We start from the raw sequence: 24,531 nt of genomic DNA on the forward strand, positions 1-24,531 counted from the left end.
TCCTACGTTATGTGCGGTCCGATGGCATAATATGCAGAGAATGGCACGAACGGGGCTTATAAAGGATGAATGGACCGTTGGAGTCTGAATCGGAAGTTGACAGGAAAAGAGAAAATACCGTTTAAGATATCTCCAGCGTGGTTATTTTCGCCAACGGTAGTGAACGATAATTAAATAAACTCCCTGTCTGTCTAATGGAAATTAAATGAATGGACTTTCCTCCGTCTTAAGAGTTACGACAAGAGGTAAATCGTATCCGTAGAGAACATCCTGATTCAAGAGACTTATTTTAAGCCCTAATATTACATCGATATTTAGAGAAGTACTAATACGTTCTCATTGTACTGATTCTGATTTCCCTTAAAATGTCGTTTTATATCAAATGAAAATCAGTGGAGGGTATAGCTATTGAAAATTGCATCAGGTTCTGGTGCCAAATACTGAAATAGAAACACACCGTCCGGGAGCTGAGACTAGCCGAATATTTCCGGTGAATTAAATTCACAGACGTTACACAGAGAAAGAATGAAATTTTTGTGCTTTTAACGACCACCTAATTCCACTGTTGAAAGGCATGGTAAAGATAGAAAAGAAAAAAAAAAGAAGAATTTCCGTAGATAGCGAAAGTCCTGGCAAAGGTGAAAGGAGTTCTTTGAATTGGGCTTTATAAAAAAAATTCCACGATTTATAATGTTTGCTCTGTATTGTGGGGATACACTTGTGTATGACATGTCCGTGTATCCAGGAACGTATCTGTTATATACCTCGTCGAGTAAAATTTATGCCCATATGGAAGTTGTCCAGGTGTTTCACACTGTCCTTTGCTGGTTTCACGCGATATTTATAGTCGTTATGTATGTGTGTGTCCAGCTGGTCCGTGATCGAGCAGCTTTTCAGGAAACCTAAGTATATTCGCTTCGATTACAACAAACTAAATGAATAAGTATGAATAAGTAAGAGCGTGAAAAACCTCCAAGAAGGCGAATGAAGACGAAAAAAGAGGCAGCTCGAGTAGACGAATAAACTTTTTATACAAGAAAAACCTAAGTAACGGTGTGCCTCGCTTTCAAACTTTCAAACATTATCGCGGTGGTACAGTTTTCAATGCATGCGGCTATACATTCAACTGCGATAAAAAAGGTGTAAACCATACTTGAGACTTTGAAGAACAAAAGAGCGAGAAAGAAATATGTTACGGATGCACCGTACGCCGAGAAGATGTATCGCGAATTATACCCAACGGATTTCGTTTGGCATTGGTGGAAATCCTCAAAGGAATTCCTTGACAAGTTACCGCGTAGGTATAATAAAGGAGCGAGGCAGTCATCGATGTATAAAACGTATTAAACACGTATGCTTACGCCACGGTTTGTCGTTACGATTGATTCGGGTACTTGAAGAAGCGATGATACTATCGGTCTACAGGAACCGTATCTCTCCCACGGGTTCTGAGAGAGTTTGAGCCAAGTATATAAGAAGTTATTTCTAAAAATAACAAGCAGAAACCGAAGCGTTAGTGATTCGTATGCACGCACATGTGCCACGGTTATACGTATTACGTAGATACCTGACTGATCTCAAGATCCTGCAGTCAACGAATGTGTAACCGAATGTAAATATTAATATTGTGATCGTACGACTTTTCCCACTTGACTTATATCATTCGGCTTTTCGACGGTTTTACAACCGTTCACTCCGCGCCACTTAAATCCGACGAAATTCAACCCCTGTAAGCAAAACATTGAATCGCCTTACACGTCGCATCGCTAGGCAGGCGGATAATTGAATTTTTTTTAAACAAAGAACCCAGCCGTTTCATTTTACCTTTACAAATGGAAAGAAAAGTCCGGATTAGTATAAATTCGGTTGTAATATATAAATTTTTCAACATATTTTATCTGTAAAACAACGGCGACTGTAATAAGTATCGATGATGCATCGAACTATAAGTCGATTTGGTTTATCGATTATCAGTGATGAAATTTTACAGATTAGGAAGAAAGTTTTTTTTTTTTTTATCGTGTTCGAGAATTCTCGGACGATTCAGAAATTTGGACTTGTACCGCAGCGATTTTGACCTTAAGCGAATGCTGTCAGATTTCCAGAGCGATGTCGAATTACCTTGGCGCGTGTCGGGAATAAAATTGGCTGTAATTTAGACCTGAAAAAGAGGGTCGCGGTATTGTGCACAATGAGGAGTTCGCGTGGAGGGCTGGAAAAACAAGGGAAAATTGGGCGCCGAGGTTGGATCAATGAAAGAGGCGACCTGGTGACCCATATATGACCCAGATTTGACCCAGATCCCGGGTCTCCGTAGCCTCGATAGATCCGCCCTGAACGACCTCGCCCCCGGGGCCCTATGTAACCCGGAAAATACGCTTGACTCCATCCCCGAAAAGTCTACTCTAATTTCGCTTTGATCGATTCAATTTGTTTTATCTTACCCCGCATCGCACCGAAGAATACCAGGGCTTACTGTGGGTATAAACTTTTCCGATACACCTAACTCTGACACACCCTCGAGCGGGGGGGGGGGGGGGGGGGGGGGGGGGGGATGAAATTACGAATTTTAAAAGTTCCGAACGCGACAAATTCCGAATTTTTTGGTAGCGAAACTTAAACTAAAGAAATAGAACTCTGACGAAACATCAAAGTTTCGAATGGTCCGAAACCCGAGGCTCAAAGTTACGAAAGTGCAAAGTTCCGAAAGGACAAAATGCCGAAAGAGCGTAACTCTGAAAAGTCAAAGTTCCGAAAGTGCGAAGATGAGAAAATTTAAACATCTTGAACATCAAAATTCTGAATTATCGAAGATTTTCAGTTGCGTGAATTTCTGGATCGGTAGAATTTCACCACTTTGATCTTTTTTCGTTTTCGATTTTCGATATTTTTAATTTTTTTTCAAGATTTTTGAAAATTGAGATTTTCGACAAAGGCCATTTGCTCCAGAACATAAAATTTTTTTTTCATACATATTGATAGATGATCGACGATTCATTCAATACAGGTAGAATTAAATGGTGCAGTTATGTGAAAAAAAATTGTAAAATTTTTGGAGGGGTTTTTTTTTGTTTTTTTTTCTCTTAATTATGGCAAAACGATGACGAAACGACTTGGCCCTTTCAGACAAACGATGGACGCGAAAACACGAGTACAGTTTTGAAATACTTGACACACAAGTCTGTGGATCATCGTACGTGAAGGCAGTATTCCCGTTGATCCCCCCGCTCATATGTTATGAAAAAATGAATAAAAAAAAAAGAAAAAAAAACGCCGATACGCGACGTACACCAGATTCATCTAGTTTTTCCGAAATTGGCTTAGGACGCGTGCCGGCCGCCCTGGGGAGTTAATTACCCAATTACGCCGGCGTCACGGCGCGTCGCGGCGATTCGATCAACGTAGGATATATATGTAAGATCGTAAAACCGACTTAGTGAATTATACACGAAGATAGATACGGTTCAGAAGTCTATGGGGATTCCCCTTACTTTCCCGCAACCCGTTTGACTCGAGCAACATAGCGAAACAAGTTTCTGCCGATTAGCTGGAGCGGGGCGTTTAAACTTTTATGGTTTTTATCACGGTCGTATGCCGTGTCCTGCACTATTGCAAACCGAATTGGAAATGTTGCATTGCGGTGATATTACGCCCGTTGGACAGCTGTCGGAGAGTCTGGAGGAGCAATACACGTCGGTGGGAAAACAAAAACACATACGTGTATAATTTCACGTCCGTGAGCGTGTCGCTGCGAGGTACTCTAAGAGCGATTTAAATTGTGATATAAAATTTTTTTGCCCCGTTTATCTAAGCGCGTCAAATCGTATCTTTCATATACGTTATACACGTAGGTATAACATAGGTTTAACGCATAAACCACGCATGATGTTGTAATAAAAATGATTCGTGTTCCCTTTTAATGGTTAACTGGGCTGCGCCGCTTTTGTCTCCTTGACAAAGATGCTCTGCGCGGATAAGTCCCCGCGCATTGCCATCTATTCGAGGGAACCCTCGACGCCGCTTTTGTAGCGCCAGGTAAAAACGCCTGACGGTGAGAAAATGATGAATTTTTATTTTCTTTTTTTCTTTAACCAAACTTTCGACGAGAGACAGGGTAAGGGGTTCGGATATAAACTATAAAATTTCAAGGGCCTTATGTACACTCTACGGCGGACCCGCCGGATATAAAGATATGAGACACGCACACGATTACGTCACGCTGCACACTATAACGACACTACGGAACGAGGGAGACTGCATAAGGAGAAAGACTGCTGCGAGAGAGAGAGAGAGAGGGACCCGGGGGTATACAGGGTGTCCGAATCCGTAAATGAACCACCTCCCCCCCCTTCTCTCCTCCCCCACACTGAGAGAAATTTTTAGTTCCGGTTACCGCTCAGTCCTTGACTATTTTCATTTTTTTTTACCACAATCACTCCGTTAAATTCAAGATCGTGAACCTAATTATTTCTCTCGTCCCATTATATTAAAATCTTTACTTTTGAATATTAGCGCCAAAAATAGAAATCTGCTTTGTTATTAGCGCAATCGATTATCGATCTACGGAATCAAAAAAAAAAAAGGAAAGATTCGATTAACTCTTAAATTCACTTCCTGCTTACCAAATGCAAAACAACATTTATCTCTGGAATCAAAGCAAAAAGTTACAGTATGATTAAATATTCATTTATTCAGCTGAAATGTACTGGTAGTTATTTCTTTAAATAAAGACAATATTATAGAGTATTGAAATTCATACAACCTTAGTATTTAATTATTCGTATGACTTTGGACTCTAAAAACGATGCCATAAACTTGTAACTTTACTGAGATTGAACGGTATCGAATTTGCTCGAAGTCTCTATGTAAACTTGTTGTGTACCTAGACAATCGCTTTTTACATCACAAAATGCCAAGATTTGTGGCTTATTTGATCAAGAACATGCGTAATAAATCGACAACTTGCAACTCTTCGCAAGAACTGATTGTTTCAATTTTCTTTACGCTGAGAAAAATTTGGCCTGAACTTCCGACAGATTTTCATGGTACAAGGTTTTGCAATAGAGGATAGAGTCAGCTGCTTTTCATTGTGAAGAAGAGTTGTATTTCGATTTTATTTAATTTCAAAAAAAAAGTACAAAAATTTCAAAAACTGCTTGAATTTCGGATTAGCCTGAAGCTAGACTCGGATTTTTACGAGCTGGCAACAGTGAGTAAAAACCGCGTCTCGATGTTTCTTCGATTTTCTTTTTTTTTTTGTTTTTATCTTTTTGTCGATGTACACGCACGTGTATCCGAGAATAATTGTGGACGGAAAAGCGTGATTACCGAGTGAAACTAGCGTTGCATGCAATGAAATTAGAATAAAAACTTTTTATTTTTACGAACAACCGTCAGTTAGTCGAACGTCGCGAGAAGTATAAGTGGTATATTATACTCAACAACTCGTCTCCTACGGTTATATGAAGTACAGTTCATGGATATTATTGTAGCGTTGTAGGGGGTACGTACATGGATACACACACACAAGCATACAATAAGGTGTTATACAGATAAACTTCCCATGTATACCTACAACCACTTTCTAATATTGCTTCATCGTTATTTTCCGTTCCCTGCAACTAACTTTCTTCTGCACGCGGTATATTACAAAGCCAGATACATACGTACGTGTAGGTATAACAGTGTAATACCTTTTATATATATATTTTTATATTTATATATATATATATATATATATATATATATATATATATATATATATATATATTTATATATATATGTATATTGTATTTATATATATATATATATATATGTATATATATATATATATATATATATATTAATATATGTATGCACACACACACACTCTTGTACTCGAGCATGACAACGGATTTTTAAAAGCACAATGACCTCGTACTATTTTATGACCCCGCAGGTACAGTTTCAATCGCCTGGTACTCTTATTATATTACGTACGTCTACCTACATATAAATGATCATGTTTTTACATCAAGACGGAGATAAGTGCCGGGGACATAGAGCAACTTTTATCCCTTAAAATCTTATCTCTGAAGACCGGATCAGTCGCTATCGCGCTTTTTTTTTAATATACTCGCCAGATCTAATCCCAGCTCGATCAGGTTTAACTCGCGGTGCATCGCAGAATTGTTCATCCGCCAAGAGATACAATAATTGTCTTTATAACGGATTTGATGTAGTACCTATAAGGAATGGACATTCTTTTTAGACTAAACATCGTTTTAGTCTAAGCCACGAAGCTGGCTCGATTAAGAACGCCGTGTTTTCTAACGACAAAAACGGACAAATCAGGGTGCATTAAACCCGGAATGGATAGAGCTCGTTCGATTGGGTCGAACAATGATGGATCTTCGTCATTGTGCGGTACAGATACGCACGATTTGTGGTTACCTTACCTCGTTCCTGTAATACACGCACTCTGATAGCTCATTTATTTACACACCGATGGCCAATGCCCAAGACTTTGCCGCTTTGCGTCTCTGGAATTGTTACTTTACGCTGCAGAAGGTGGATGTATATACTAGGGTGTTTCAGAAGAAAATAATTTTGCGATTTTCAGGTCAAGAGAAAGTTTCTGGAAAAAGATGACCGTGTATGCGTGATGATGCGTGATGATACGTGTAATATCGCGCTCGGTTGATTTTTCAATTTATTAAATTTTTTTTTTAATTTATGAAGAATCGTGAATAAAAATTTTTTTTTTCGTTGCTTACATCAATCGTAATATCAATTTACGTCGCTGAGAAGACCCACACTTGTGATATCAAGTCTCCAATTGATGTTTGAGAAGCGTATCTGACGACTTTTTCATTATTAATTCAATCTCATAAAATACTTACAATTTCATATGAACTTTCAATTTAGAAGAATAAGATTCCCGATTGATAAAGCATTGTGTTATGGATCGTGATTTTCGGTTTGAATATAAATAAGTCAGGAAAGAAATAATAATTAAAGTGCTATAACGTGTTTCTTCAAAAATTCAAAAAAATGTGAAAAAAGCGAAAAATAAATTGAGCACGATCTTCCGCATAACGTAGAACGCTCATCGTTTCACAGAATCTTTCTTTTGACCCAAGCAAACTTTTTAGGGGTGCGACGGTAGAAAGTGGCAAATTATTTTTTTGTAAAACACCCTAACGTATGCCCATGCCTGCGTACTGTATACGTGCATTATAATTATGAGATTGATTTTGAACCGGAAGTAATAGTTGGACAAGTCATTTAGGTTGGGCGAATGCTGCGGGCAATGCTAAACGACTTGTCCAACTATCACTTCCGTTTCAGAATCAATCTCACTGATCGTGAGTGTATTCAACGACGAAGCAAATATATTTATTGTACACAATAAATGACACGATTCTTTCAAATAGAAGAACATTGAAAACGGGCTACGGATTTTCTTTCTCACGTAAGTTGAGAACCTCTGATTTAATTTTACTAAACCGGGAGGTTACGTAAGTGATATTTTACCATACGTATACCGGTAATAGGTATGCCCACAATACTTGTTATAAATCAATATTTTCCTGTCGGTTTCGATAGTCTGACCATCGTATCATGGATTTCAAGGAACGAGCCTTGACGTAATATTATGCAACAATATAGAAGATATTTTCGTTGTAAAAATATATCATCCACCGAAAGATAAAATGCATGTATAATATAATAATCTATTGTACTACAGACGATACGTTTTTATCTTCGATCAAGGGAGGCGGAAATTTTTATATTATCTAACGTTTTTGCCATCCGCCCGCCAACCGTACAGCAGATAAGTTTCGCGGTTGAAGAAAAAAACAAAAAATTATAACAACAATAATAGTAAAAGAAAAAAGAAAAGAACGTACATACGAATCGCGAGATCATGCAAAGTGCAAAACGCGCGGGTGGGTCCAAGGACTTCGAGGCGATATTATCGCAGTTCATGCGACGAGGTCCGTGCGGGTTTTAAAACCAAACTTTCAGTTTCAATATACATACGTACGAGTGTGCTCTTGCCCGACGTAATGATAAGCAGACAAAGTGTAGACCGACATTGAAGGTAACTGGACTAAACGTAGTCTGCTGCGGCATTCGTGCCTCTGAATACGTTGGAAAATATTATAGGTAGGCGCCTATACGTGTATATATAGGTGTGTATGTATATTAGGTACCGAATGTTTAACAAGGTGCGCCGAGGAACAACTGGAATAATTTGTTACACGGTTACATGTACACAAGCTTCAGTTTATAAAACGGTCCGCGACATTGACTAGAGGTCCATAGGTAGGTAAACTTGGGGACAATGAATCTGAGACGGATCATTTTTTACACTAGACAGTTACATTGACACACAGAAAAAGCTGCAGCGACACATTCGGTTGAGCGCGAAACAAACTCAATCTCAATAAACTTAACATAACCTATGGCCGCCGAATCTAACCTTAGAATACCGCGGGAATAATGACTTGTTAGATTGACACGTATTCTAAGGTTAGATTCGGCGGCCATGGGTTATGTTAAGTTTATTGAGATTGAGTTTGTTTCGCGCTCAACCGAATGTGGCGCTGTAGCTTTCTCTGTGTTGCCAACGTAACTATCTAGTGGAAAAAATTAGCCGTCTCAGATTCATTGTCTCCTAGTGTACCTTGTACTGTTGAATTTGTAAAACGTCGAGTAAAGCGGAATTCGGAGTAGATGAAAACGCGATAATTCATCATTCTCGGTGTAATTACACGTGTCGCAAGATGAATTTTAGCAACCTTTTTAGAACGTTTGATCGCTTTATAGGTATACTTGATAATTATGTATTTGCAGATTAGGAAAAAAATGAGGAAAGTAGAAACCGTGTTCGAATGGGATCATGTGTATGTGTAACAGGATTTTGAATCAGTTATCTGATCGTGTAATTTCGAATACAATGTACACAATTAGTTGTAGAATACCACGTATGGGTCTTATTACGTTTGCGTTGCCGCTATAACCTCTGACGTTTTCCAATTTTCGATTTTCACCGAACAAGAAAGTCTCGTCTCATACGCTGAACACTGTTTCACATTTATTTCCATAATTGAAGTATTTGATTATGCATGTGCTACTTGTCAATGGCTGAAATAAATTTACGGTTGAGACTCAATTGTGGCTATATTCAGAACAATTATGTCCTATTTCAAGCTATTGTGTTATTTTTGAGTTCCACTCATTCGTTGCGAGATTTCGTTGAAGAAAAATATTTCGATTGTAAAATTTTATCCAATACGTTGGAGAGGCTGATTGCGAGCTCTACTTTCATCATTCTTGAGTTATTAATCTTTGCAGAAAATGTACAGAAGCCTGGAAATTGAAACAAGATTGGCAGTTTAATTCGAATAATATTTGTTCGCGCGGGTTAAAAATATATTTAATAATTATATATAAGTCTGAAAACGACAATCAATATTATACGTGTGTATTGAGGTATCTGGATATTGTGGAAACTTTCATTAAAAGTAAATAGTCGTACGTTTGTCGAGCGATGTATACCTAGATGTGCGTATGGTTTACATATAATTAAGGTTACTGTCAGTCTACCACGGGCGAATATATAAATTACTTTCTAAAATGCTTGTACGTATATTTATCGCAATAGAGTCTCCATACTTGTGCCTCTGCACTAATCACTGTATTACACATCCTGATATAAATTGCATACCTAGTATATGTATAATAACATTAACCCTGCGGCATGTAAAATATCCGCAATATTCTATACAGCTGCACGACGCGATTATACAACGGTGAATTATATGGTATTACAAAGCTGAGGAAATGGAATTGAAAGAGGTCGTAGTTATCAACTCGACAACGACCTTGGGCTAGTTTCATATCGGTTGATTAGACGCTACACGCAGACTGAACTCGTGCGAAAGTCCACTTAGTCGCGTTACTTATATCTGTAAACGTATATTCACTAAGAGTATAGTCAAAGAATTGACCAGCGACATTTAAGGTGCGTGGATTACGTAGGCTCCATATCAGCTCTGTGATAACCACGTACAGAAGGCTTTCTGCGATGTGTATCAATTTACATCTGTGTAATTGCTTTATTGAAATTCATAATAAACGTTTACTTACTTACATGAGCTTGCATCGCGATTGAGCAAGCTATTGGCATAGATAATTATGAATATTTCCCAATTCTTGCAATCATGTCGAATGAGAAAGTGTGTACACAAAGAATACGAAGAATGTAATCACTCGCTATCCTGCACGAGGGCCCTTCAAAAGTGCTTATAGAGTGGACTTTATTCTATCGGTAATTACTCGGCGAAAGATTTATAAGATGTCGGGATACTCAAGTAGAATCGATGTATCACCTTCGACGATATTCGTTTATCGCATTTTTAACTATTACGGAATGGCGGTTAGAAGAACTTCTGCTGGTTGCACAATGAGTTGAGAATGATGGAACGAAACCGATCAACGCTAGAAGCGATTTCTCTTGGAAAGAGTAAATGCGGTTAAGGATAATTTGATCGCTTCTGTTTAACATTAAAAATTGAATTCGTTCTGTGAAGATTAACGACGACGTTACTACGTGACTGATCTACTTCATTACAAATAAGTACCAACCAGTAAGAAGCTGAGCAATGCATAAAAGGGTAGGGAGTTTCAAAGAATCGTCCACGCATTGATGGTGTGAAAAAGATAATTTCGGTCGTTGGTATAATATTTAGCGTGGTGGAATGTCAACCCTTGGACCGGAGTTTTTCGTGGGGTATCGTCTCCGGGTTGGGGGATGTTTCGAACCCCTGCAGCTTAGCTGGGATAATAGATTTGGGGTCAGGGAAAACTCGCGGAGCACGTCCATGGTCCGGTTTGACCACTGCTACTACCTGGGGCGAAAAATGAGCTCTCTCTCTCTCTCTCTCTTTCTCTCTGTCTCTCTTTCTCTCTCTGGTGGGGTTACGAGCTACAATGTTCCACCGAGTTGACCGCCTGCAGGGGGGTCGATCGATTCCATCATCCCCTGCTGCATGCCGCAGGACTCTATGGTGCCTCGCGTTAACGGGACACGTCAATTCGTTGCAGGGTAAGACCTGGGCAATAATTTTATCCACGCCCTTCGGAGGTGCAGGGGTGCCTCCTTTCTGCACCCGTGACAAAAGGATAAGGAAACAAGAAGAGTAAGATACGGAAAACACGGAATCGCGTGAGAGCGAGGAATGCACAAGTCCTTGTGCTGTATTACCTCGGGACATAATCTGCAGCTCGCTGAGCCGAGCTGCTTCACTAGCTAACCGTTGGGGAGGTCCGAGGGTGAGATTTTCGACGCGTCGCTAGACCGGCGTAGTTATGCTTTGTACATAATAAGTTACGTTGGGGTTGGTCGCGAACTGACCAGTACCGCAGAGCTTCCCTCTGAATGCAGGGTGTGAATGTATGATAGATAATTAATGCGTATGTACCGTTAAAGCTGTGCAGTCAAATAATCGGAATATTTAAAACCATCAGTCCAGCCGTGTCGGGTTTTTGAATCTCACAAGCCAACCATACGGTTCTGTGTAACGACGCATCGCGTGCTGCGCGATACCTGTCATAAGTTTTGTTATTTTAATTCATTTTGTTTTATCTTTGTAGGTGTATGCATCGGAACATCTGGAAGTTACAAATTTTTACTAATGGATGTACTATAGGTTAGATGTTTGTTTGACAATTATAAAAACTTTGTACAAGCCTAGAGGTAATTATAGGATTTCTAATTGCTCATTAGCGACCGTTTGATCTGTTCTATTTGGATGCATGTAATACACGTGCCGGCAATCAACCGAGGACATGACTATTTACATCAGAGTTGACATACTATACCTCCATGCTTCCAAGAGATTGCGAGAGAAAATTCTCTGACCTATTTCTGGAATCACTCTCTGCGGTGTTACGCAAGCTACGAATAAGGCTGTGGCGTGGCCACGACTTCCGTGCAATCTAATCTGCAACGGCAAAAATGGATTAGGACGGTGTATGATTCGTCGAGCTGTTTACGCTTGTTTTACAGGACATGCAACAAGAGAACGGTTGATACTATGGAGAGGTACTCTTCACGGTATGAATTATGCTGTCAGTGAATTTGCCAGGGTAGAGAAGAAGTCCATTTACTCAAATTTGACTGAAACAATATCGCATCGATTGCATTTAATGACAAACTTATCCATGCAGTTATGGACAACTCGGAAAGTAAAACGAGCGGAAGTAACAATCATCGTCTCTTTCAATTTTTGATTAGAAAAAATGCTGGCCCTTGTTTTGAGCATGATATTAGACTGACGTCATTTTTTGTGAATAATCGGTTTCTCGGGCGCACAAGTCGCTGTCATCAACCACAAAAAACTTACAGCGAAAACGCTAAGAAACGTCGCATTCTCGCTGCATGCTGTTAATCCTACGATATTACAGACGTAATTTTTGAATTTCAACGGATCGAATTAATGACAAACGGGTTCCTGACTTAAGAGGGTGTCCTAGTCCATTTCGACGTTGACGTATATATCGCCAAATATCGAAGTCCATGTATCTGAAACGTGAGAAATGGCTTGACAGCTCCATTCTATACACAATCCTGAATAAAAACACTTCAATACAAATTCAATTGATGCTGGAATAAAGAAATGGCACGGACTCTACGAAATTGCAATACAAAAAAAAACAATGAACTAATATATATATATATATAAGTCCGTAAGGTGTGCACATAAAAATAAATAAAAAATATTACAATAATTGGTAGCGACCGCTAAATATTCTCCTACCTTCACCAGGTAGGCACCTTGAAAAAAAAACTTAAAAAATGAACCACTCTGTTGAAGACATATAAAAAATCCCGCATCGACTTTGGCCACTAGTAATCATTCCAGCAGGATTGAACATTCAAACAAGTTACATCTGAAGACTGTAACAAATTTTGAGCGTCACCTCGCAGGTTCTTCCGTGGTGGTGTGGTGTTTTTTTAGTGCCAACCTGCCGAGAGTGCAATTTCGCCAGTTCTTCGTCACCAGGAAATAATATACTTATTCCTAATGGCGGAGGATTGGGTACATTTAAGTGTGATGAAATCCGTCGCCTCCGCTGTACGTAATACGCGTCTTCACGTGGCGAAGCGAAGCGGCGGTTTCGAAACAGTGTCAAACGGCAATGAGCGATGTGGACTTTCCGCGGTACTACAGTTAAGACGATCCGAGGTACGAGTCTTCTTCCCTCGCCTCTAACACATACCGCAAACACCTCATACACATCCAGAGGTCTTTTCAATTTATTTCTATCTACCTCTTGACACGGCACCGCGACTCGCGCGGGAACGAAACGCGGCTGCGGCCTCTTGAGCGCGTGCGGAGCGGATTGGTAGCCTCGTTTCCGAGCAAGAGTCCGGCACCTCTCCTCTTCTCTCCTCGAGCCGCTAATGAACTGTGCATCAGAGTCATCCATCCAGGCATCCCTCTTATAGCCTCTTCGCGTTACTAACTAGGGGTGCAACCTGTAATTCTGCGCCCCCTCGCACCTCCTGCGAGTTTCTGCTCCATTTCTTTCTTCCGTCGTTGTTTCTTGCGTGTACCATCACAAGCCAAGTCAGAAAGTGGAGATTTATTCCAAAAACTAGTCTCCGATTTATTTTCCGCACCCTTAAATCCAGCGAACGGGGTGAGCAGGTCAACCTCTACTGACCTACCTACCTGTGGACGTAAAATGGGATTTTTAATAACGAGTTACCGTACACGACTATTGTAACCTGAATTTAAAAATAGTTAGGCTAAGGTCTGATGGACAAGTTAGACACATAGGTGTGTGTACGAAACATCCTCTCTGAATAACCAACCTTCTATGACCGATGGATAAGAGGCGTCAGTTCGTGAAAAATACGCGTAATGTAAACATATGCAAAAGCTTGATATTCATTAATGAATATTACTTATTCTAATATGAACTCCTGTGAATCTTTATTGGGCCGATTAACCTCTCAGAGATACCACGCAACTATGTTTCGAAATTACATTTTATTATTTGTTTCAATTCAGTGGGAAGCGGTGTCGTAAGACATGAACGATTTTCATTCTGACACGCGTCATGCGGTTGTCTGCTTTCTGTTTCTCTTCAATCCATCGGTTATACCACGATTAAAATTAAAATCTAACAACGGATATTCTGATAATTAATTACCCTTTCGAATATAGAGTCGGCAGGAAATTTGTATCTTCCAAATAACTCCGGTTATTATTAATTCTCATCGCTTATAATACACATGATGTGCCTCCGTAGCAACGCGGGGTCAATGAGAGCTTTCATCGTTCGCCGTTCGTGATGTTGAAATAAACTTATAAACTGTTACAGGTACGGGTTTGCAAGCCAGCAGTTTTTCCCCTTTGGTTCACGTATAGCTCGTACTCTCTCTCTCTCTCTCTCTCTCTCTCTATCTCTCTCTCTTGCTCTTTTCCGCGCCCGCGCAATCGCCAGCTCTTTCAGAGTCCTGCACCCTCTTTATCCATCCACCAATCCATCTCTCTCTCTCTCTCTCTCTCTTTCTCTCTGAGATGAGAGAGGGCGAGGAGGGGGCGCGAAAAAGCGCCCGGGGCTGCATAGTATTGATCCATACCCGTGGTTGACACATTTCCCGAAAGCTCGCTGCCTGCTCTACTTTCGAGTGAAACGGCGTAAAAACAACCCGAGAGACTGCCGTCGCGGCGCCGTTTTCAGGTCGATCGCGCGCTGGACTTGCTTTCGCTCTCTTTGTTCCCCCCTCACCGACGATATATATATATCAGGGAAGAATGAAAAAAAGATCGAACAAAAATCAACTATTTACGATATATGTATATCGCCGGGACTCGTAAACATATTTTCCAACCAATACAAGTTCTCAAAATACGGAAATCGATGATACGTCCGTTCTTTTATGTATTCGGCTTGGTGCTTATACACACGGTCTCAATCTATCGCTAGTTATCCTTATAAAGTTGCTTGATCGATCAATGCCTGCATACATAAACTGCTGTGGATCATTTTTGGTTTCAAGATTCGATGCGGTGATAAAGTAGATTCTTGTGGTAAATAAAGTGTGGACAAAACTAGGCCACTCGATCTATTATACTATGTAGTCGTTCAAAATATTTTCACTGCTACGAATGAAATTACTAGATAATTTCGGAAAAAAACAAACAACACAAAAGGAATTGGGATGCAGGAGAAAAGGTAAAAAATCTGCTGTCAACGCTTCGGAATCTTGAAAGTGACCGTACACTCACCTACGCAAGAGAAAAGTTCGTATACAGATTCGAGATATCGAATTCTTTGATGTAAAAAAGGATGGAAACTCGGGGTATAAGTTTGGTATCAGGGTTCGTACGCTTTTCGGAATCTAAAATTTCCCAACTTTTCCAGGTATTTCAGCTTGGAAATAGAATTCTTCCAGTAACCTTTCGAGAAATATAAAGCTGACTAATGAAAATCTTTTTTTACACCTCAATACTAATACCTAACAAGTATCTTACTGTCTGACTGTAAATTTAAAAACAATAGGCTGCGATTTTCCGTAAGAAGAAACTAAGGGAGGTTTTCGTTATTGAGTGATGTACATAGAATTTACGAAGTGGTACGCGACGAAACAAAATTTTAAGTACCATTCTTTTTTTTCTTAAGATCTATAGTACTTTGTACAAGAACGACTCTATTTCTCCGACAGACAAAAAATTCCCTGATTTTTTCCCTGTGCGCGCGAACCCTGAATATGCACAATTGATCGATGATTGATGATATTTAGTTCAGCGTTCGATCCGAGCGTAAATAGTAAGGGTGTATAAAAAATCTGTAAAGATGAATTTGGGCGTCCCGGTAGCTGGCTCCGTGTAGGCACGCATAATGATCGGACGGTTCGACGCGACGCGACGCCGGAACTTCACCTCGAGCTTGGGAATGCTGCCAAATGGGTCAGAGCTTGCGTAGGGTTGGTTGCGGGCCCGGGTCTGCGCGGATGTGAAGTAGGCAGGCACCGTGGGAGTCGGGTTTGATCAATACCGAAGCCCGCGTCGCGACGCCGCCCGCGCCCTGCAACCTGCCGGGCGCAAACATTGCGACTCGGCATGGTAACAGAAAACCGAAGGACTGAACACGCATCTTCCAGGCGCCTGAGAAATGCGTAAACGTCTTGAGGGGTTATACCTAGTCAGGAAACGGAAGAGAGCGATTTTTCAAGGATTTTACAAGAAGATACATTTCAATTTATTAGTATAAAAATTTATGTACGTACGATCGTCGAGAACAGCTCTAAAAAAGGTGTATTGCGGTGAGCAAAATATCTCTAAACTGGATCATCCTAAATAATGAGACAAAAAAGATTTAGGTAATATAAGGTGTTATCTGGTCTTTAAACGACGGAATAAGCAATATGTTAATTTTTAACAAAACGGCAGCTTCTCAGAAAAAAAATTTCGATTTTTCATAAAAATTTTCGGCTTAGTTTGTTCATAAAATGGAAAATATTTATCGGCGAAAAAAAACCTGCTATCAAGGAATGAATAATATATTCGAAAAGCTTGTGTAAAAATTTCGGTTCAGCTCATTCCGAGAAATTTCGCTTACCGACTTTGAAAACATAGTTTTCTGTACATATACTTGAATGTATGTAAATTACGAAAATGAAATGAAAAAAAAAACGGTATTCGAAAAATTCTGGCTAGGTACAACCCCTTAAGCAATCTTGCTGACTCTGAGTTACTTTCGTTTCCACTATTCGCATCGATCGCGAAATCCCTGCAGTAATTTTCGAAAGAATAACATAGTGTCATAGGTTTTGTTGAGTACGTCACCTTTATGCAGAGATTAATGACCTAGATATGTACGAAAAAATTATTATCTCTGACATTCGGGACAAAACTGTTACTTATCAGTAGCTAAGATACGAAATGTTATGATTAAGCGTTTGAAATTTGAAAAAACCGCGCGCGGGAAATTTGAACGTCAACCGTTAGGGATTCCGAGTATTTGGACAAAGGGAATTCAGGGAATGCTCAAGGCTAGGAGTTCCTGATAGATTGGAGATCAATAGACTTGCGTGAGGCACACCTGCTTAAGTTCTCGAGCTTCCGTCGTTTAGTCGGTTATTTCAAATACAGAATTCGGACTGGGCGTGGGAAGAGTCACGTGCAAGCGTCTAAATGGCAGTACTCTGCACGTTCGCACCTAGCCTCGATCCACCTGGTGCCCCTGGTTACTCTGGATGACGGTGCCTGTTTGTCACAGTTGCAACTTTGCCAAGTAGTTTGGGCAGGCCTAGAAATAGCACAAATAGTCAGTCTCCAGACTTTAGAGAGAGTTTCTTGTAAGAAGGAATTACGATTTGGTGCGCAGCGTTGGTCACGACTTAGAATGACGGGTTATGTTTTCCTGACTTACGCTCTTATATCACGTTTGTGGAAATGGAAAAGAGGCATAATGCTTCGTAATATGTATTTTCATGGGGTAGCTGAACCGTCTGTGGATTCCTATTTTGACTGAACAAGTGTTGTTACCAATTACAAGATAACGACTCTTTTTCCAGTTCGAATTTTATCCCAAAATGTGAACAAATTTGAAAGTAGCACATGTCCGATCATCAGGACCCGGGATAAATAGGCCAGGTCTGCCTATTGATGAAGCCGTAATGAGACAGGTGATGGAATTAAGAAACCAGTTAATTCGCGTTTGATGGTAGGCAGCTGCGCTAATTAGCGACACGCAGGTCTGATTTCCCAAATTACTTCTCAACTCTATTACATGTGAAAAATGATAATACCTGTAAAGCTTATGAATAACGCGTCTATACTGTAGGTGAATGAGCAATTGCGTATTATGCGTTTGAAAGATGTTTTCTCGTTTCTCAGTAGTGAAAATAAACGGGTTTTTTTCTCTTGTTAACAACTCACGAAATACATGTGCGTAACGTAAAACGTCCGATATCGTACAACACGAACAACAAAAGATAGTTATCTTTGTCAACACCGAGTATAATCACAAAGTCAATATTTGACATAAGCACTCAAAATTCGGTCCTACACACATGCCTATGCCAGTCGACGTATGGCGCGGACACCCACTACTCGCCTGTTCATTCTGACGTTTGAAGTGAGGTTTCGCAAGTACGCTCACCGAGTTCTACCTACCTACTTTCTGGCTGAAAGATGTAAACTTTTGAATCAACGACCACGCCATTCCTGCCGGTAGATGCACCTCCCTCACACTGTAATCATGCAGAGGCATTTACTGTGTTTTAATCAGCTCGTTACGTCACACGCCGAGTTATAACGATGATGAAGAGCCGGAATGTTAGATGGTATCAGAAGCCATTCGGAATCTGAAATCCCACCATCGGAAATGAACACATTTCAAGAGGGACAAAACACTCGGTCCGACTGGTTGTTAACATTTGGTTAACACGATGGTTGGGGGCGCAATTAGTAGCTCGTAAATTTGCTAATGGATGTAATCGAATTTGGGCTTAACTTGGATCGGCTAGAAGTAAATTATACCGATTAGTTATCACGTGGAGTAATACGGCGAGTAGTGATCAGCAGCCCAGGGAGCCCCATTAGACACTCCAAACTACTTCGGCAGGCGCTGGCACCCGGCTACCACGTAAGCCCGATGCTTAGGCAAGTGCTACAAGTTTGCCTTGGATCGTTGAACCGTTACTTGTATTCCTACTCCGCAAGGTCTTTCAGCCGGGTTTCCGTTATCCGAAAGAGTTAGAATTTGACTACACCGAAGTCGATGGTGAATTTTCTCCAACTTGTACAATTCCATCTTGTTCCTTCTCATTCTCATCCTCGCTTTTGACTCGCCCACTTTACTCCTTCTGTTCCTCACTCTTTGCCAAGTTCAATCGTGCGCAGCCAAGTAGAATAATATATACTCATCCTAGGTATGGCCGCATCCTTCCACGCCATTTCGTACTGAATTCATACGTTTGGTGTTATCAATCGATACAAGTCCGAGTGCAGTTCGAACTCCCTCGGCCCCACGTGCCAGTTATATCGATAACACTTTGGCATTTCATCGTCCGAGACACACCACGGTTTTTTCTTCCTCTCTTTCTGACATCTTTTTCCCGTCTTATTCTTCTTTCGCTCCCTTCAAATTCCCTCTTGTACTCCCGATACCAATCTCACTCCGTGTAGCTTCTCGACGTTGCCTCACGCCTCCGATACACCCGAGTGATTCCGCGTTGCTTCCCTGCGAGTTATTCTCTGTTCAACTTGCTCGTTGTTGTCAGTTACAATCGCGTCCCGATGTTACGGGGGAGTTTCTTTCACGGCTGTCCAAGTCCGGAATTATCTGTGATTCGGTTCGTGCACAGCTTGAAACGTCAGGTTACCCTGTTTGGGAAAAGTTACTCGAGTGACGAGCGTCGAGTATTTTGTTCAAAATACATCACTTTATAATTATACAGTAAAAAACCCATGCTAGAACAGCATTTTGTAAATACCAGAGAAATTCTATGATTCAAGTTTCTTGAACTCTGACTGCAAGCTTTCATCCATTCATTGTACTGGGATTAAGGTTAGTGGAAAAATTCCAATTTCGTACGAACATTCTGAAAACCTTGACTTTTGACACGCAATCTTCATTCCCATTCATTTACCATTATGCCCTCAAACTAAACGCGCGTAATTTCTGGCCCGTTTGTATTATTCACCGTTTTAGATGTAAATATTCTTGTTTCTCTACGAACTCGTCCAGCCTACTCAATTGACCCAAAAACCTTCGAGTTTTAGAACGCGACGCTCGTTTCAGTCAAGAATTATGCCCCTGGGTCCAAAGCCAATGATTTCTCATGTAGTCTTGCCGTTCACACAGACAAAGATCCACCATTTTTCAAGGATCTTCGCGTTATCCGTTCTTCCTTTTCTTTATGTATATCTTCGATTTGCTGCGGCCTATTCGGCTATTTCGAAACCCTTGACATTTAAAACGTTGTTCTCATTCCGGTTGAGAAGAATTATGTCCGTGAATTAAAAATTTATGGATTTCCGTCGAACCCCGCTGATTACCTATGCGCATAACTGTACGTGTGTGTTGAAAGATTTACTAGGTATATTCTCAAGAAATACCTTTTATATTTATGCAGATTACAGAATCACTTTATGTAAAATATACTTTCCAGCATGTAATCAAACGGTTGCAGAATCGTCTGTGTTGCTCTTTCAGTCGTCATTCAGAAATTTAAAGAGAATAAATAAATAAAAACCCATTTCATAGTCAGCCAAGAAATTAGGCTATAAGTACAAGAATCCAAGAACTCAAATATTCTCTGAAGACTCGATGGAGGAAATGGAATTACGGTATTGAACCTATCCAGCTGCTGTGTAGATACTCGTGATTGCCTGCGGGTTCACTCGTCCAGATAAACCCAGAGAAATCCCCACGTTACACAATCAGTGCACATCCGTTGAAACGGCCTTCGGAACCTTTAACACCGTAGTACAATGTACATTGATCAAATATTGACTTTTACTCGGTATAACAAGTCGAGGAGTTCATAAGACGGCTGAAAGGAAGAGGGGAAAGAAAGAGGAAAGAAAGAAAGGAATGATCCATGTTCAACCTTGGGGTCAAGTGTCACGTGGGGCCTGATTGAGTCCTACGTGACTCCGTACACCGAACACACCAGTGACCTGGCTTGCTTTTCTCCTATCGAAGCGACCGTACGACAAGACCGTGGTCTAAGCAGCCCTCCCCAGTTGTAATTTACGGGAGAACGGACCTCGGTGATCAGGCACAAATGAGGTACAACTGCAGGTGAAGCACGCGTGTACCTTCCCGATATGGTTAACGCGGAGAAAAAACAAGCTCGACAATTTCCCCGGACTTAGGAATGATACGACGGATACTATACGGGGTGCCCAAGCCTCGTGCTGGAGTCCTGAAGGGCTGGCTGTCTTACACCCCACGTTTGTAAGAAGGAAAGAGGCGGTAGGGCGCAGCGCCTGCAGGATGGAACAGCTAGTGCAGCACGTGGCAACGCGCACGTGTCCAAAGGTCGTCGATCCCGGGTTGGATTAAATTTGATTTCCTTCCGAGCGTAACGCGCGGTGCAGGAGAGAATGCACGATGGGTTGCACTCTAGGAAGTGTTCACGAGGGCGCAGGGCGACGTCCTATAGATATATACGAAGAACCTTCTCGCCCCGCGGTGGGAACCGAGTTAAAAGAAAAAAAAAGTGACGGCGAAAAAATTGTAAAAGGGCAGAAAGTTCTTGGGTACTGCAGTGATAATCGATGGTTCAAATACGTGGATCACGTCGCGTGATCCGCTTGACGGCTTATACGTGTACAGTAGCTTTGCATCGCTGGCAGAAAAGGGATCTCGACTCTTGGTCATTATCATTCCGGACCGCTGAGGACTGAAAAACAAAGGACTATTCACCCCGAGAGCTTTTCACTTTCAAGCTTCACCTCAAACAGCTCATCTGGAGTTACAAAGAGAAGAAGACGAATAAGAAGAAGAAGAAGAAGAAGAACTTGAAGGCCGTACAGGGCCATGTTTTATTGAGGTGAAGTGGCTGTTGCATGAAAAATTCATTCCTGAAAAATCGATGCCACCAAGTTTGGCGAACTGAGCGCTTCGTGTAGCAAAAAAAAAAAAAAAAACAGCATCGAACGGCTATTAACCTCGACAACTTCCTTCTGCGATCAAATCTCTTCAGGTCCTCCACTGGCTTTTCTTTTATTTCTTTTTTTCTTTCTCTTCTTCCTTCCTCCGGAGGATAGGCTCTTCCGTTTTTTCGAGGCTTCGTGTTGACCGTGTTTGTTTCGGACACGTGCTTTCGAGGAGTGTTATTTGATTTGGGTTGGATAACGGTCTTAGATCACGAGGCACTTCAGCGGCTGTTTGGAAAAGGGAAAGAGAGAGAGAGTTTTGACACATCGCTTCGCACTGCTTCTATCCCGTTTCTGTTTTTCCCTTTTTCTCTTCTTTCCCCCTCTCCGGTAGGAAATAATGATATTCAGGTAAAATTTTGTCAGACGATTAAGGATCGACTGCTACCGATCCTCCGTCGAAACCCGTGGGCCTCAACGTGAACCAAAGGAAGCCGAAGTAACGGGGGCAATAGAACCCGCTCGTTTCATAACCGGGGTTGCCAGGGTAACTGCATCGACCGATGCTATCCAACCCCGTAACGCAGCATCTCGGCTACTGTAAGCCGAGCAAGCACTACTCTTCTTCCTCTTCTTCATCTCCTTCTCGAAGTCCAAATCTACTCTCCTCGTACCCCACGAATCGTATTCAGTTTTATGAAAAAATGATATCCGGTTGATGCGTTACACTGGATACGACAGGGGTGGTCCTATATTGAAACTCCCCGGAGAATCCGTGGAACCTCAATAAACACCGTGTTCTACCAACATGTTGTTTCTCAAAGTTGCAATTCGGAGATTTCCATCCATGGCACCATTGCATTATAAACCTGATTCGCATGGGCTCTGAATTCGATGCGTTTATAAATGTTATATACCCCAACAATGAAAGTCGACCCGGCGATATTAGTAATCTGTACAAACCAAAAGCTACTGCACGTCCAAGTAGCAGGATCCAGCGACCGCTGCACCATGGCTTACTGAAAGGTTTTGCTGTTTCCTGTCTTGTTACCACACCTGCCCGATGGTCAAAAGGTTCGAGTTTATATCGAGCCGAGGAGAGCATGCATGGCAGGGCGCTGTGCACATGTCTGCTGAAGTCACGGACAATCCTAAAGATGAAACTACGCACGTTATAACGTACATACGTACCCGTATAGGATAAAAATGTATAAGCTGTAACATTCACCTACTTACGACGTGAATGCATCTGGGTAATAAGAATAAAAACATAAGGCAGCTCGTATGGTTTTGTGCATACAGAGTTCAAAGCCACCCTTAAAGTGCCAGTGCAGCGGAGTAACGAATTTGATTTTATTCCTTCAGATCGAAGCATAGATTTGACTGAAAATTTTTGATTTCACATTTTTCACCACGAGCAAGTACATCGTACATGTAATAAATCTATATTATAACATACGCTAGGTGGGAACGAACTATCTACCTCAGCCAACGATGACTTGCACAATTTTCCTCGGCTGCAGCAGCGTGTCAGTCGAGCAGGTGAAGGTCTTTTTAAACAAAGTTGCTTCATTGACATGCCACACTTGGCGCGATACGGAACTCGTCGTATATAAATCCGTGTCATAGCCGTCCATTAGCATTTCACTGTGCGATGCGAGGGCGTCGCAGTGATCGCTCTCGTCTCTTATCACAACAGAACTTTTAAATTGTGCCGAGCGTTCGTTTTCCACTTGACCCGATAAAATATTCCGCGGTAAAGAAAAAAAAAAAGAAAAATTCGACAAGACAAAAAACAATGCGTAAAAATTAAGAACCTATAAATTGGGTTTCAACAGACGACAACAGTTATTTATATATTTATATTAAACAGTAGCGTCTGTGTCTCTACACGAGGAATATATATATATATAAATCAGTCACGGGACTATTACTGTATAAAATAGAATTTTTTTTCAGAATACCAAGATCTACATCATATCAAAAACCCGGACGATTTCACTGAAACCCAATTCCCATAAGATTATTACGGGATTCTTTGGAGAGCTGCCTTGTTGGGATTACGTGTAAGCTTGGGGGAAAAGTTAAATAGATGCGAAAAAAGAAAAGGAGGGGGAAAGATGGTAAATTTTACGTTTCAAATTTTACGGCTTAAAGCTATTAATAACGTATTCGAGACACCTAACGGTATATAACCGTGGACCCCGCAAACGTATAGAGAGAAATAATACGCGTGTATTCGTGGCAGATTTGTAGCCCGCGAGAGCCAACTGCCGCTAGATTGAGGCTAGATTGCCCAATCGTTGTTCGCACACATGTAGATAGATATGGATATGTGGACAACCGCGTTAGAAGGACGGATGCGTATTTACTCACACCCGCATAGCCGTACATGCGATACAAGCCAAGGCACACACACCCGGGCCCAGCCTCAAACTGTTTGACTAGTTTAACCTAAAAACGGCTGAGTTGCGTGCCGCCTCGCGTGGGACGAGGAAACTAGGGCAAAAAGAGGACAGAACCAACCCGAAACGAGGGCAAAACTGAATGATATCAGAACCGGGGCTCTGGGCTTGGCCCAACGACTAATTCCTGCATTTCTCAAATGAATTCAGACGCCTTCCACTCGGTTTAACCCTAGAACGGTAACGGAAGGGGGGGATTAAAAAAATACCCCACGCGAATTTAAATTTTCCGCCGCAAGAGAACGGCTTACGTTTTCGACTCGAGACACCGAAATAAATAACATTATTGTTCTAGGGTTAAGATAATTATAAATATTCACTGTGTATGTACTCTATCGTCGGCCCGAATCGGACAGGAATCACATTAGAGTGCAGCAAAGAACACCCAGTTAAGCTCCATTCTCGTAAAAGAGAAATTCTTTCTAATACGGTTCTAATTTCTAATT

At 41.1% G+C, this 24,531-nt stretch overlaps 1 long non-coding RNA gene across 2 annotated transcripts in view; it reads right to left on the reverse strand.

The window, feature by feature from the left end:
• The window catches only part of LOC124212131 (uncharacterized), an 84,900-nt gene that overhangs the window by 3,332 nt on the left and 57,037 nt on the right, over window positions 1-24,531 (reverse strand). Inside the window, exons 5-6 of one of the 2 annotated variants that reach the window (XR_011176398.1) lie at window positions 17,110-17,316; window positions 13,328-13,727 (exon numbers count right to left, since the gene is read on the reverse strand). The exons of the other annotated variant lie outside the window; for it this stretch is intronic. This is a non-coding gene — a long non-coding RNA (uncharacterized lncRNA). Of the gene's footprint in view, window positions 1-13,327; window positions 13,728-17,109; window positions 17,317-24,531 lie in introns of those variants that run through there. 2 annotated transcript variants of the gene reach the window in all.

The sequence above is a fragment of the Neodiprion pinetum genome, chromosome 2 (genome assembly GCF_021155775.2).
Source record: "Neodiprion pinetum isolate iyNeoPine1 chromosome 2, iyNeoPine1.2, whole genome shotgun sequence".
Lineage (NCBI taxonomy): Eukaryota > Metazoa > Arthropoda > Insecta > Hymenoptera > Diprionidae > Neodiprion > Neodiprion pinetum.